Here is a 13,557-nt window from a genome sequence, read left to right on the forward strand (position 1 = left end):
ATTAAGAACACATCTGATATAACTGTTAGGAACTTGCGCCATTTGGGTACATTTCACGTGCAATTGCACAAATTTTGTTTAAGCTTAGTTCAATCAAATTTATGATTTTATTTGAAATTTATATAATTCTTTATTATTGCTTTTCTTTTGTTTCTGAACTCGTATATAATTTATTTATATCGATCAATAACTAGCGATAACAACTTCGTACACACATATTCTAAAAGATTTTTGCACATGAAGTGCAAAAAATAAATGTGTCTTCTTCTTCACGAAACTTCCGCTCGTAGCGTATTTAATTTGAATAAAATATTTTATGAAGCTCCAACCATCTTGAGGACTAAAAACGCTTAGCCTTGCCTATACATATTTGGAGGCACGGGCGAGATATGTAGATATGTATCAATAAATACTTCGCGAACATGTCCGACAGTGAGCAGAAATTCTAAACTAAGAATTGCGATGGTTCAAAGTCCACAGCTTCTACGAAGACAGAAAAGGCAACTACTGCGCTGAATACTCCTCGTACCGCGTGCGAACAACAAATAAAGTGTACCCGTGTACACAAATAGAGACTTCGTTGAACATGTGGAGCATGATCCTACCTCGTGTTCCATCCCGGAGCTGACTATTCGCCTTGAAGCTCAGGAAAATTCATCCAGCCCTTGCTCAACATTCAAACAAAAATTGAAGAAAGAGATCCTGAAGAAACTTCACTGCATCATCGATCCACTTTCGAGGAGTTAAAAGTTAAACTACCTTACTGCATCTAACATATAGGTTATGCTCGGAAAACTAGAATTAGGGAGCCAACACAACCAACCTGTATAATGTAGTGGCAGAAAGATATGACACTAAAAGATTATCGGAAATAGAGTTGCACTCATTTGCAGTTGCGGTTACTGCTTGGATGAGCTGGTGCGATGAGTTCACTTCTCTGGTTCACAACAACCTGCACATCACAAATCTAGCGAAGTTTCATCATCTAGACGTTGGCGCATACTGCCAAGGAGATTATAGCAGGGCTGAAGATATATATAGGTATATATATATAATTGGCGGGTACACCTTTTTGGGTGTTTAGCTGAGCTCCTCCTCCTATTTGTGGCGTGCGTCTTGATGTTGTTCGACATATGGAGGGACCTACAGTTTTAAGCCGACTCCGAACGGCAAATGGTTTTTTATGAGGCTTTTTCATGGAGAAATATACTCGGAGGTTTGCCATTGCCTGCCGAGGTGCAATCGCTATTAGAAAAACTTTTTCTTCATTTTTGGACTTTCCCCGAGATTCGAACCTATGTTCGACTACCGAATGGTAGTAACGCACCAACCCATTCGGATACGACGGCCGCCGCAGAGCTGAAGACAGTATCCGAAAATTATAAAATTGCATTACAGCATCTCCGTGAGCGATTTGAAAAGAAAAGAGTAATCGAAAAGGCACATCGAACTTATGTTTCCGCACCCTAAGATTGATATGGCAAACTTCGCCGATCCGCGAAATCTAATCGACAAAACGAACAACCACATTGTTCGACTTCGTAACCTAACTGTCGTAACCGATTGTCACTTCAGCAGCATTCCTCATATATGTATGGGGAATGTTTATGCTGCTACAACAACAATTTCGTAACGTAAATCGGCCTTTTGATCAGTGAGACGATCCTGTTGTGCATTTCATAACTTCAAAATTGGAGTTATTGACCGAAACCACTTTAATACGGAATGAAGAGTGCGTTACAGATCACATGCCAACATTTCCTGAACTAATGCCATTTTTGAAAAGGAAAATGCGATATCAGAAGGTAATGTACTACAAACAAACTTTCCGAGTAATTCCAATTCCATTGGCAGAAGCATATCCAAAAACCGAAAACATCATAAAGCATTTACGGCTACAAAAATTTTATGCTGCTTTTGTCATTAATCAGGTAATTTAATTATCAATATTTATCCCTTGTAAACTTACTCGTGAAAGACCGATTACAAATAATTCGAGATGTAAAATTCTGCGAAAATTGCTTAAAGACAAATAACCACACTGCATTCAATTGCTCATATTTTAAATATCATTCCCGTGGGCATAAACACCATTCTTTACTAGATCAAACAAATATCTCCCTTGCGAACAGCAACAACAACTATCGAACGGGTCTCTCTACTAATTTGCAATCTTCGAGTTCCAATTTTATGACTAATCCTGAAGTCAGTTTCATAGCAAATTAAGCGACAACAATATTCAGCGAACATTATCCTACGCTTGATAAGCAATTCTAATCAAAATATGCAAATGTCAGCAAAGTTTAAAGCTACTTTAACGATTAAACCGCGCTTCAACAAGTTTTTTTTCCAACTTGATTTTTCCTAATATAATGTGGTCGTTCCAAGCATGATGGAAAGAATAATGAGATGGCGCCTATCGTGGTCCCGTTACTTTGCGCTCAGCGAATTTGACAACTAGTTACGTGATTTTAGCTCCAGTATGGCCAGATTACCATTTTCGTAACTTGATTTAGCATTTTTTTTTGTTATTTAGTTTCGGAGTTTTAGTTCTTTCTTCATGACATTTTTCTAGCTGTTCTAATTAAAATGTCATGTTTATAATTTTGTAAGATATACATTTTTTAAGAATTAGTTAAATAATTCACTCAGTTTTATTTAGCTTTACTTTTTTTTGGCATCTGGTGGCATTGCCCGCGATTGCCGGTGTTGTTGGTGTTCTTCTGCTTTCGGCAGTCAAATCTCTCTCTCGCTACTGCAGAGTTGCCTAGCTTTGTATATAAAAACGCACTTAAATGCCCATTTAAAGAAAATAACCCAACAAATTTTTATTGAATCACTTAAAGAACCTTGTATGCGTGACAAATTGTATTTAAAATGTGCGTATTTTTAAATAAATGTGTTATGCTTATGTACAATTTAATTTATGAGTTTTTATTGTTAAGCGAGACTCTTTTGTTAAGGGAACGACTTTTTTGCTATATTTGAAGTTATGTAACTAGATAAGGTACTCTTTTTGTAAAAATGTCAGTATGGTTTCTTTAGTATTTTCTGGTATTTTGTTGTTTATTTTTACAATGATTATAACTCTTAATGTCCTATGTCTAACTAAAGATTGATGACCGGAAGAAACGATTACACCTCTATGGTTTTAATTCGCATTCAATAAATTCAAAGGCTTTTTAAAATGTGTAAAAAGTTTTCAATCTTAAGAAGAGTTGAGAGAGGGGCATTTAATATTTTTGCATAACCTTAAATGGAGCCAAAAATAAAATTTGCACTTTCAAATTATCAGATTTTATAAGAGTAAAAAAATTTTCATTGGCACTAAAATCTTCTCAGAGTGACCTTTTTTAACCTTTTTTTTGTTTAATAATATAGTTTGTTTTTTAACTTAAAGTTTCGGAGGCTTTAAATTAAAAAAAAGAAACAAACACGAAACTTAAAAATTTTTGCATTTTGGGTATAAAAAAGCACTAAATTTATTGCGAAGAGCAAATGGTTGGCAATACTGCACAACTCAGCAAACGTGACGTCACGTACGCTCTGATGGGCGCAATCTTCTTTCTATCATTCTTGGTTCCAAGTAAGGTTGTTATTTAAACAGAATTCTAATGTGCTAGGCGATTCGTGGAATATTGCGCATGAGATTTTATTCGCTATTGGCAAAATTTCGCAGAAATGAATCGCGAATTAATGGAAGAGTTGATGAATTTATCCCATATACAAAAGTTGGTATTCAGTGATATTAAGACTCCACACTGCGTAATTCCTCATCATTGCTGTATTTAAGCTCTATGAAAAAAATCCGAGTTGTTTTTGATGCCTCTTTAAAAACGAGCACTGCTTGTTTAAAACAATGCTTTGTTTTCGACATTTTACATACATACGTATTTACGCGGCCGCCGTAGCCGAATGGATTGATGCGTGACTACCATTTGGAACCCTGAGAGAACATAGGTTCGAATCTCGGTGAAACACCAAAATTAAGAAAACGTTTTTTCTAATAGCAGTCGCCCCTCAGCAGGCAATGACAAACTTCCGAGTGTATTTCTGCCATGAAAGAGCTTCTCATAAAAAATATCTACCGTTCGGAATCGGCTTGAAACTGTAGTTCCCTCCATTTGTGGAACAACATCAAGGCGCACACCACAAATAGGAGGAGGAGCTCGGCCAAACACCCCAAAAATGTACATGGATTATATATATAAATATTAGACTGGGCCAAAAAAATCGACTATTTTTTGTTTCTTCACTCTATCGAAAATCTTGTTCAAGGTGATAAAAAAAAATATTGTGAAGATTTGAGCCCTTAATATTATCATTAAGGGGTCTATCACCTTCAATTTTGATTTTTTATTTGTGCTTTCAATTTTGCGTCAAAGCTCGCCAACTACTGAGGTGAAAAAATTTTTGTATAAATATGTAGATTTTTAGTAAATTAAATTCCCTACAAAAAAAGTCTCCTTTTTTACGTATTTTTACGTTTTCGTATAATTAATAGCTATTAAAAGAAAATAGGTTTGGATATCTTATAAAATTTAGATATTTTAAGTGATAACATTGGTAGAATGAGGATTTTTAAGTAAATAAAATATCAATTTGTTCCACTGAATATAAAAAATTGGTTAAACAACGAAAAAAACAATAATTTAATTTTTTTTTTCATCTACAATTGTGAATAACTTTTGAAAGAGCGATTTTATAAAAAAATACTAAGAAACCTTTTTTGTAGAGAATTGAATTTCCTTACAAAATTTTTGTTGTTCGTTTTTTTATATTTATTTGTTGATGAGTAGCAGAATTGCAAAATAAAAAACTTAAATAAAAAAAATACATCAATGTTCAAAGCTTGATTACTCGGAAACGACTCATCTGGCAAATATTTTGAAAGAGACCTTTTTTGTACGTAAAAATACGTAAAATTACGTTTTCGTATAATAAATAGCTATTAAAAGAAAATAGGTTTGGATATCTTATAAAATTTAGATATTTTAAGTGATAACATTGATAGAATGAGGATTTTTTAGTAAATAAAATATCAATTTGTTTCACTAACTGTAAAAAATTGGTTAAACAACGAAAAAAAAACAATAATTTAATTTTTTTTTCATCTACAATTGTGAATAACTTTTGAAAGAGCGATTTTATAAAAAAATATTAAGAAACCTTTTTTGTAGAGAATTGAATTTCCTTACAAAATTTTTGTTGTTTGTTTTTTTATATTTATTTGTTGATGAGTAGCAGAATTGCAAAATAAAAAACTTAAATAAAAAAAATACATCAATGTTCAAAGCTTGATTACTCGGAAACGACTCATCTGGCAAATATTTTGAAAGAGACCTTTTTTGTACGTAAAAATACGTAAAATTACGTTTTCGTATAATAAATAGCTATTAAAAGAAAATAGGTTTGGATATCTTATAAAATTTAGATATTTTAAGTGATAACATTGATAGAATGAGGATTTTTAAGTAAATAAAATATCAATTTGTTTCACTAACTGTAAAAAATTGGTTAAACAACGAAAAAAAAACAATAATTTAATTTTTTTTTCATCTACAATTGTGAATAACTTTTGAAAGAGCGATTTTATAAAAAAATATTAAGAAACCTTTTTTGTAGAGAATTGAATTTCCTTACAAAATTTTTGTTGTTTGTTTTTTTATATTTATTTGTTGATGAGTAGCAGAATTGCAAAATAAAAAACTTAAATAAAAAAAATACATCAATGTTCAAAGCTTGATTACTCGGAAACGACTCATCTGGCAAATATTTTGAAAGAGACCTTTTTTGTACGTAAAAATACGTAAAATTACGTTTTCGTATAATAAATAGCTATTAAAAGAAAATAGGTTTGGATATCTTATAAAATTTAGATATTTTAAGTGATAACATTGATAGAATGAGGATTTTTAAGTAAATAAAATATCAATTTGTTTCACTAACTGTAAAAAATTGGTTAAACAACGAAAAAAAAACAATAATTTAATTTTTTTTTCATCTACAATTGTGAATAACTTTTGAAAGAGCGATTTTATAAAAAAATGTTAAGAAACCTTTTTTGTAGAGAATTGAATTTCCTTACAAAATTTTTATTGTTCGTTTTTTTATATTTATTTGTTGATAAGTTGCAGAATTGCAAAATAAAAAACTTAAATAAAAAAAATAGATCAATGTTCAAAGCTTGATTACTCGGAACGACTCATCTGGCAAATATTTTGAAGGAGACTTTTTTTGTAGGGAATTTAATTTACTAAAAATCTATTTATACAAAAATTGTTTCACCTCAGTAGTTTGGGAGCTTTGACACAAAATTGAAACAAATAAAAAATCAGAATTGAAGGTGATAGACCTCTTAATATCAATATTAAGGGCTCAAATCTTCACAATATTTTTTTTTATCACCTTGAACAAGATTTTCGATATAGTCAAGAAAACAAAGAAATAGTCGATTTTTTTGGCCCAGTCTAATAAATATATATGTACGTATTTAAATTGTTCACAAAAATGCACCGCCAGGTGTCACTCCATCCTGACAGACGTTCTCATTACATTTTATGGCGATCAATGGAAGACGATCCTGTTGAGATATTTCAATTGTGCAGAGTAACTTATTGGACAGCATCTGCTTTTTTCTGGCTCTTAACAAAAGCTTTGCCATGATGAAGGTCAATACTTTCCTTACACCACTGAAGCAGCTCTAAATGGATTTTATGTTGATGACTTATTAACAGGCACTAATACGATCCAAATTGAAAAGCTGGGCAAAGACAACTAGAGGAAGATACTGAGAGGAAAATTCAGCCTAAAGAAGTGGTGCACCAATCATAATGATATTCTTTCGGATGTATCAGAAGAACATAAGGGGAATTTTTTTATCAAATTTAAAAAAAAGTGAAAGTGCTGTTAAGATATTAGGTCACATTTGGAATCCTTCTGCGGATAAATTTCTTTATGAATAGCCGACTGTACAGAGTTAAAAAACATCTACATAACCCAGCATTCTCTCTGAAATTGCCCAATTCTTAGATACTAAAGATTTAGTTCTAATGCTGGCAAAGATATTCATGCAGCAGTTATGGTGTTTGAGGGGTGTAGGGCAGATCGCCTCCGCGTGGTGCACCCTGGGCAGCGCTAAATGATCTGCGGCCTCAACGGCCTCCTGAACGATGACGACCCCCCCTCGCTTTTTCGGATTTGGACAAATTCTTTTTCACATTACTTTCCGACATTTTCTGACCCCTGTGCTGGTAGTCGCGGCATTCTGTCACCTGAGTATGCTGAGGTGAAACTCAGCAGAAATGGCTGATGGGCTAATGACGTGACTGCCCCCGTCCCGTTAAAACCCTGGCAGGCCTCGGAGTACGTTCCAAATCCGTAGCCATTGGGTTGGCGGTGTAGGTGCGGTTGAGACAACTCCCGTCTTTGTGTCCGGTCTGGCTCTGAACGCATGCCCCATAAGGACATGCGTCAACCCTCGCATGGCCTCCCTGCTACGGCACAGACAACCATGGGACCATTTAAGGACGACTACACACTACGGGTTTGGATAGCGGCTTCGAGTGGGGACCCAACAACAACAACAATGAACAATAACAAAAACAGAAACACAACAACAACAAACAATAACAATACAATAACCCTGCAGAAAGCTTCAGGGGGTAGCGGGAGTTCGGAACCGAACCCCAAAACCACCTCTCTCAGGACTGGAGTGAAATCATCTCCCAAAAAACCTTCGCCCCGGGGGGTAGTCTCTAGTCGGGGTAAGGCGTCGGAATCGACGTGTAGGGAAGTGACCAAGGGGGAAACCGGGGGAAAGTCGGAACCGACTTTCTCCATAAATCCGGGGGTTAAAGGTGGGAACAGCGGCAGGCGGGCTCCATCATTCTCGGGGTGATGGACAGCGGTAGAGAAGACGGCGCTATCTCTAGGGAGGAGTGGAAAAGGGTAGCGTCCGCCATCTCTGCCGTATTCATGAAGGTGGTGAGGGAAAACCCTGGACCACCTCCAAGCTGCGAAAGTGCCGGATGGCACTACGGTTCCTACAAGAGAATCGTCTGCGCTGACGAACGGTCAGCCTCGATGTATAGGGCGGCAGTAGCCTTCGTGGGAGAGGTATGGGAGGGAGCCAAGCTGAAGGTAGTGGACAGAAGGGATCTACCTGTGCGTCCGCGAGCACGTGTCTGGCTCCCCTCCGAACCCTCTGCTTCGAAGGAGATGGAGGAAATCCTCCGCTACTGTAACCCCAAACCTCCCACGCACAACTGGAGGGTGGTTAAGGTGGAGAAGACTGAGGGATCCTATCGGCAAGCGCTGATTCTGCTGAATGCAGAGTCTCTCAGTCCTCTTGCTGAAACAAAGGGGGTCATCAACTATGGCTTCGAGAAGGTAGTCCTTAAGGTCTACCAAACCGGTGCCAGAGGAGATGCCCCCGCACATGCGGAAGTGCTGGGAGAAGCAAGGCCCACAGTAGAGGAAGCTCCTGTGGACATGGAGGTAGATTCCGTCCCGTCGGAGGGTGACAATGCTGATGACGCAAGCTTTTTCCCGGGGTCCGTCATAAGCATCGGGTCGTTCTTCGACAGGGCGGAGGAAGAGAGGCTTCTGGCCTCGGAGAGCGAGGACGTCGTCCTGGAGGTGATGGAGAGGATCCTGGAGGATGAATATTCTTCAGATAAATCTTCAGCATTCTAAGGCGGCGTACGCCAACCTACTTATCCACCTTGAGCAAGGTGGAGCTGATATAGTCCTGATTCAGGAGCCGTGGCTGAGCAGCAACGACATTTCTGGGCTCAGGACGAAAAGCTACAAACTGGTGGCGTATAGCTGGACAGGTAAACCAAGATCCTGTATACTCATCAGGAGGGAACTTAACGCATTTATTTTGCCTAATTTCAGCAATGAAGACATTGTGACGGTGAGTCTGGAGGGCCTGATGTCCGTATATATGGCACACGATGACGAGGTGGAACCACCTCCGGCGCTGCCAAGGGAAACCCTAGCTGAAGCAAAACGCAGGAAAATCGACGTTATCATAGGCACTAACGCGAACTCCCATCACACCTGCTGGGGAAGTTCTAACATCAATGCACGAGGTGAGTCACTTTTTGATTATATTTTAAACGAGGACTTGTTTATATGTAATAGGGGTAAGGACCCCACTTTTACCGCAGCCAGAGAAGAGGTGCTTGACCTTACTCTGGCTTCTTCCTCACTGATAAACCGAATCTCCGATTGGAGGGTGCTAAACACTCATTCCTTCTCGGACCATAGGTACATTCAGTTCTCTCTCTCTCAAACTCGTCCAATAAGATCCCCCTACAGGAACCTGAGGAGGACGGACTGGGATGCATATTATAGAAATTTGCTGAGCTTACTCCCCAAAGCACCGGGAGGAAATCTAGATCTATCGGAAGAAGCGATCGACGAACTGGTGGAAACTTTCACCTCAGCTTGCAACAAGGCCTTGGAAACCTCTTGTCCAATAACAGCTTTTCTTAGGAAGGAAAAACCGCCCTGGTGGACAACGGAGCTATCTGAGCTTAGGGCTTCATGCAGACGCCTTTTTAACAGGGCTAAAAGAATTAGGTCTCCCTCGGGATGGGAACTGTATAAAGCAGGGCTAGGAATATACAAGTCCGAAATTAGAAAGGCTAAGAAGGACTCCTGGAGAAGCTTCTGCGAGAGCGTAGAGGGCTGCCATGAGTCCTCCAGGTTTAGACGAGTACTCACGAAGAGTTCCGCTCCCGTGGGGTACCTAAGAGACGAATCGGGGCGTTGGGCGATAAGCGGCGAGGAGTCACTGAAGTTACTTCTCGACGCCCATTTTCCGACGAGCCCAGCACCTAGCAGCACCGGCCTGGATAGCATTTCAACTTGCATTCCGGAGCGGGGCTGGTTGCTGGATAAGCGTCGCCTGGCTTGGGCCATTGACTCCTTTAGGCCCTTCAAGTCTCCTGGTCCTGACGGCATCATTCCTGCCCAACTACAGAAATCTGTGGAGGTATCATGCCGTTGGTTGAGCCCCATCTATGCGAGCTGCGTAGCCAGGGGCTACATACCAAGATCATGGAGGGCCGTGAGGGTTGTCTTTATACCCAAGGCAGGTAAGAGCTCGCACGTCTCCCCTAAGGACTTCAGACCAATTAGTCTCTCATCTTTCTTACTGAAAACCCTTGAGAGACTGATTGACCTGCACATAAGAAGCGAAATTCCTCGGGGTCGACTGTCGCATACCCAACATGCTTATTGCAAGGGTAGATCGGTGGAATCTGCCCTACATACAATCGTGGAAGAAATCGAAGAGTCTCTTCTTCAGAAGGAGTTTGCGGTAGGCGCCTTCCTCGACATTGAGGGGGCTTTTAACAACGTCCTCCCGGAGGCAATTAGCAGGTCTCTAGGTAAACTAGGGGTCGAAACCGACCTTATAAGATTTATCCACAAAATGCTTAGCGACAGAACTGTCACGGCAGAGTGGGGCGGTATCTCCATCCACCGGCAGGTGAGTAGAGGCACTCCGCAAGGTGGGGTTCTCTCACCATTCCTCTGGATTGTTGTTCTAAATGATCTGTTGGAGGAGCTGGTGAAGGGGGGCTGCAGGGTAATTGCCTACGCGGATGACGTGGCACTAATTTTAGAGGAAAATTTTTGGATACTCTGCACAACTTGATGCAGGGATATCTGAATGCAGTTGTTAGATGGGCAACGGATTGTGGCCTTTCGGTGAATCCTCTTAAGACGGAGCTCGTCCTATTTACGAGGAAATATAAAATACCCAGAGCTCAACTTCCCTCACTAGGGGGCGCTCCTCTGATGCTTTCTGACAAGGTGAAGTACCTAGGTATTATCCTTGACAGCAAGCTTACATGGAAGCCCAATATTGAGGAAAGGGTGAGGAAGGCAACAATCGCCTTGTACGGGTGCAAGGGCGCAATTGGCAAAAGATGGGGCCTCTCGCCTTGAGTTGTTTTCTGGCTGCATAATACTATTGTAAAGCCTATCTTGTTATATGGAGTCATAGTCTGGTGGAACTCACTAGAGAAGACGACATTGATGAAGAAGCTGGAAAGAGTTCAGAGGTCGGCACTCATTGGAATCAGTGGGGCGCTTCGAACGTCTCCTACTCTGGCGCTCAACGCAATGTTAAATGTGGTACCCATAGATATCGCAGGCAGAACTGCCGCTACACGTACCGCAATCAGACTGAGGGGCTGGAGCTATAAGCTGAACTTCCTTTATGGGCACTCAAGCATCCTTAGAAACTTTGAGTTCATCCCTCTGTCAACAGACCAGTATATACCCTCGTTTAGTCCAACCGGAACATTCTCCACTCACATCCCGTCAAGGGAAGAGTGGACGGGGGGCTACACTTGGGGGCAGGGCCTGGTGAACTTGTTCACGGATGGATCGAAGTTGGAAGGAAAGGTTGGCGGAGGAGTCTTTTGCGAAGGGCTCCCCATCAGACTAAAATTCAGGTTACCGGACCACTGCAGTGTGTTCCAGGCAGAGGTAGCCGCAATCAAGGAGGCTGCTGATTGGCTGCTCAAATGTGTACTAACAGTCAAGAAGGTAAATATTTACTCCAATAGCCAAGCGGCAATAAGGGCCCTCGGGTCTATGACGGTGCATTCGGAATTGGTCAAGGAATGCTTGACCTCACTTTCGACTGCGTCCGAATTCTTTGACATCAGCCTCATCTGGGTTCCCGGTCACAGCGACATTGCGGGAAACTGTGAGGCGGATGAGCTGGCCAGACAAGGGACATGTGAGGTGATTTCCCCGCGGAGGGAGAAAATTTGAATCCCCCTGACTACCTGCGGTCTGCTCCTGGAAAGATGGGCATCGCGCAAACTCAGCGAGCGCTGGGCAAATGCACAAACGTGCAAAGTCGCGAAATCCTTCTGGCCACGTGTGGACCGAAGGCGCTCGGGTGAGCTTCTGAGGCTGACAAAATATCAGCTCTCCAATCTAGTGGGTTCTCTCACAGGACACAATGCGCGAGGAATGCATGCTGTGAGACTTGGAATCACCTCGAGTCCTTTCTGTGCTGGATGTATGGAGGATGAGGTGGAATCATCTCAGCACCTTCTCCTTAGCTGCCCTGCCCTGGCGGGGCTAAGATTCAGGCATCTTGGCTCTTACTTCTTTGCCACGCCTGCTGATATAGCTGGCGCTGACATTAAAAATCTGATGAGTTTCATCAGCAGCATTAAGCGGTTGACGCAAACATAGTCATCGTTCATAATCCGCACGCTCCTAACCTTCCCATCACCACCTCTCCCCGCCCTCTCCCAGCACCTCATCGGTCCTTCCCCTCTCCTCACTTCCTTGACAATGGTATCACAAAGGACGAATCTTTCTTCGTCCAAGTGTGCCCAATTCTTGGGCAACCATACTAACCTAACCTAACCTATGGTGTTTGAAGTTGAGCTGGGATGAGTCACTGCCTCAAGCGTACCATAGCAGTTGGAAAAGCTCTCGAGATCAACTACACTGCTTTAACGTTTTTGAGTTGGATCGTCAGGCATTTGCACTGTGTACAAAATATGAGCTTCATGCGTTTTCGAATGATTCTAAAGATGCATATGGAGTAGGCTTATATGTGAGAAGTATCTTTGAAGATAACCTCTCCATCTTTCATCCCCAAGAAATTAATATGCGCTAAAAAAAAGTAGAGCCTCTTACAAAATATTCTTTGCCAAGACTGAGAGTGTGCGCTGCGGTTATAATAGCCGAACTTGTATATCACATAAAGACAATGTTTTCTTTTATCGAATTTTAATATGGCTTCAAAAGGATTCGTTCAAGTTGGCAAATATTTGGCACTCACTCACAATGGCACAAAAAAAAATTTTCTTGCACCCTTTACACAAGCCTTAAGTAAATTCAATAATACCATAGATATCGACCTCTCATTTTCTGAACTGGTAGCTCATAGATCCTACTTATAAGTGCTAGTAAAAATATACCTGCATTCTATAGTTACCAAGACGAATAAATAAATAAAAATTAATTCCAAAACTCATATTTAAGTAACTTAATAAATACTTAGCGTTTTGCTACTATCACATTTTCAGTGAATAAAAATTCATTTTGTAATACATTGAAATAAAAACATTAAGCCAATAATTCTTTTTTTTTTCTATTTACTAATTTTAGTTAAAGCATTTTCCTTGGTAATTAAGAGGCGCAATTCGGGGTAATATTAGTCAACAAAAAAACATATCAGTTAAATTGTCATAATTGAAAATTATGTTTTATTACCCCAGTTGAAATATAAAATCAATAAAATTTCAGCAATAGTTTCTTCCAAAGAGGTCTTCTTCTTTATGAAACTCAATTTGTCTACAATGGTTCATCATTTTTACATAAACTGTTTTATGCTTCTAATAAACATTTATAATTTTCCGTATGTAAAAGTGAAATACCACTTTTTCAAAAATTTCACCTTGTTTTGGTAAATTATACTAGCGGACACACATTTTTTTATATATAAGAAGTCAGCTTAGAAAATTCTATAAAGGTAGTTAAGGAGAAGGACCATGAAAAGTAAGC

General features: G+C 39.8%; 1 protein-coding gene across 1 annotated transcript in view; it reads right to left on the reverse strand.

The window, feature by feature from the left end:
- Window positions 1-13,557, reverse strand: part of LOC128869673 (uncharacterized) — a 97,086-nt gene that overhangs the window by 68,986 nt on the left and 14,543 nt on the right. The gene's annotated exons all lie outside the window — the stretch shown is intronic.

This window comes from Anastrepha ludens, chromosome X (genome assembly GCF_028408465.1).
Source record: "Anastrepha ludens isolate Willacy chromosome X, idAnaLude1.1, whole genome shotgun sequence".
Classification (NCBI taxonomy): domain Eukaryota; kingdom Metazoa; phylum Arthropoda; class Insecta; order Diptera; family Tephritidae; genus Anastrepha; species Anastrepha ludens.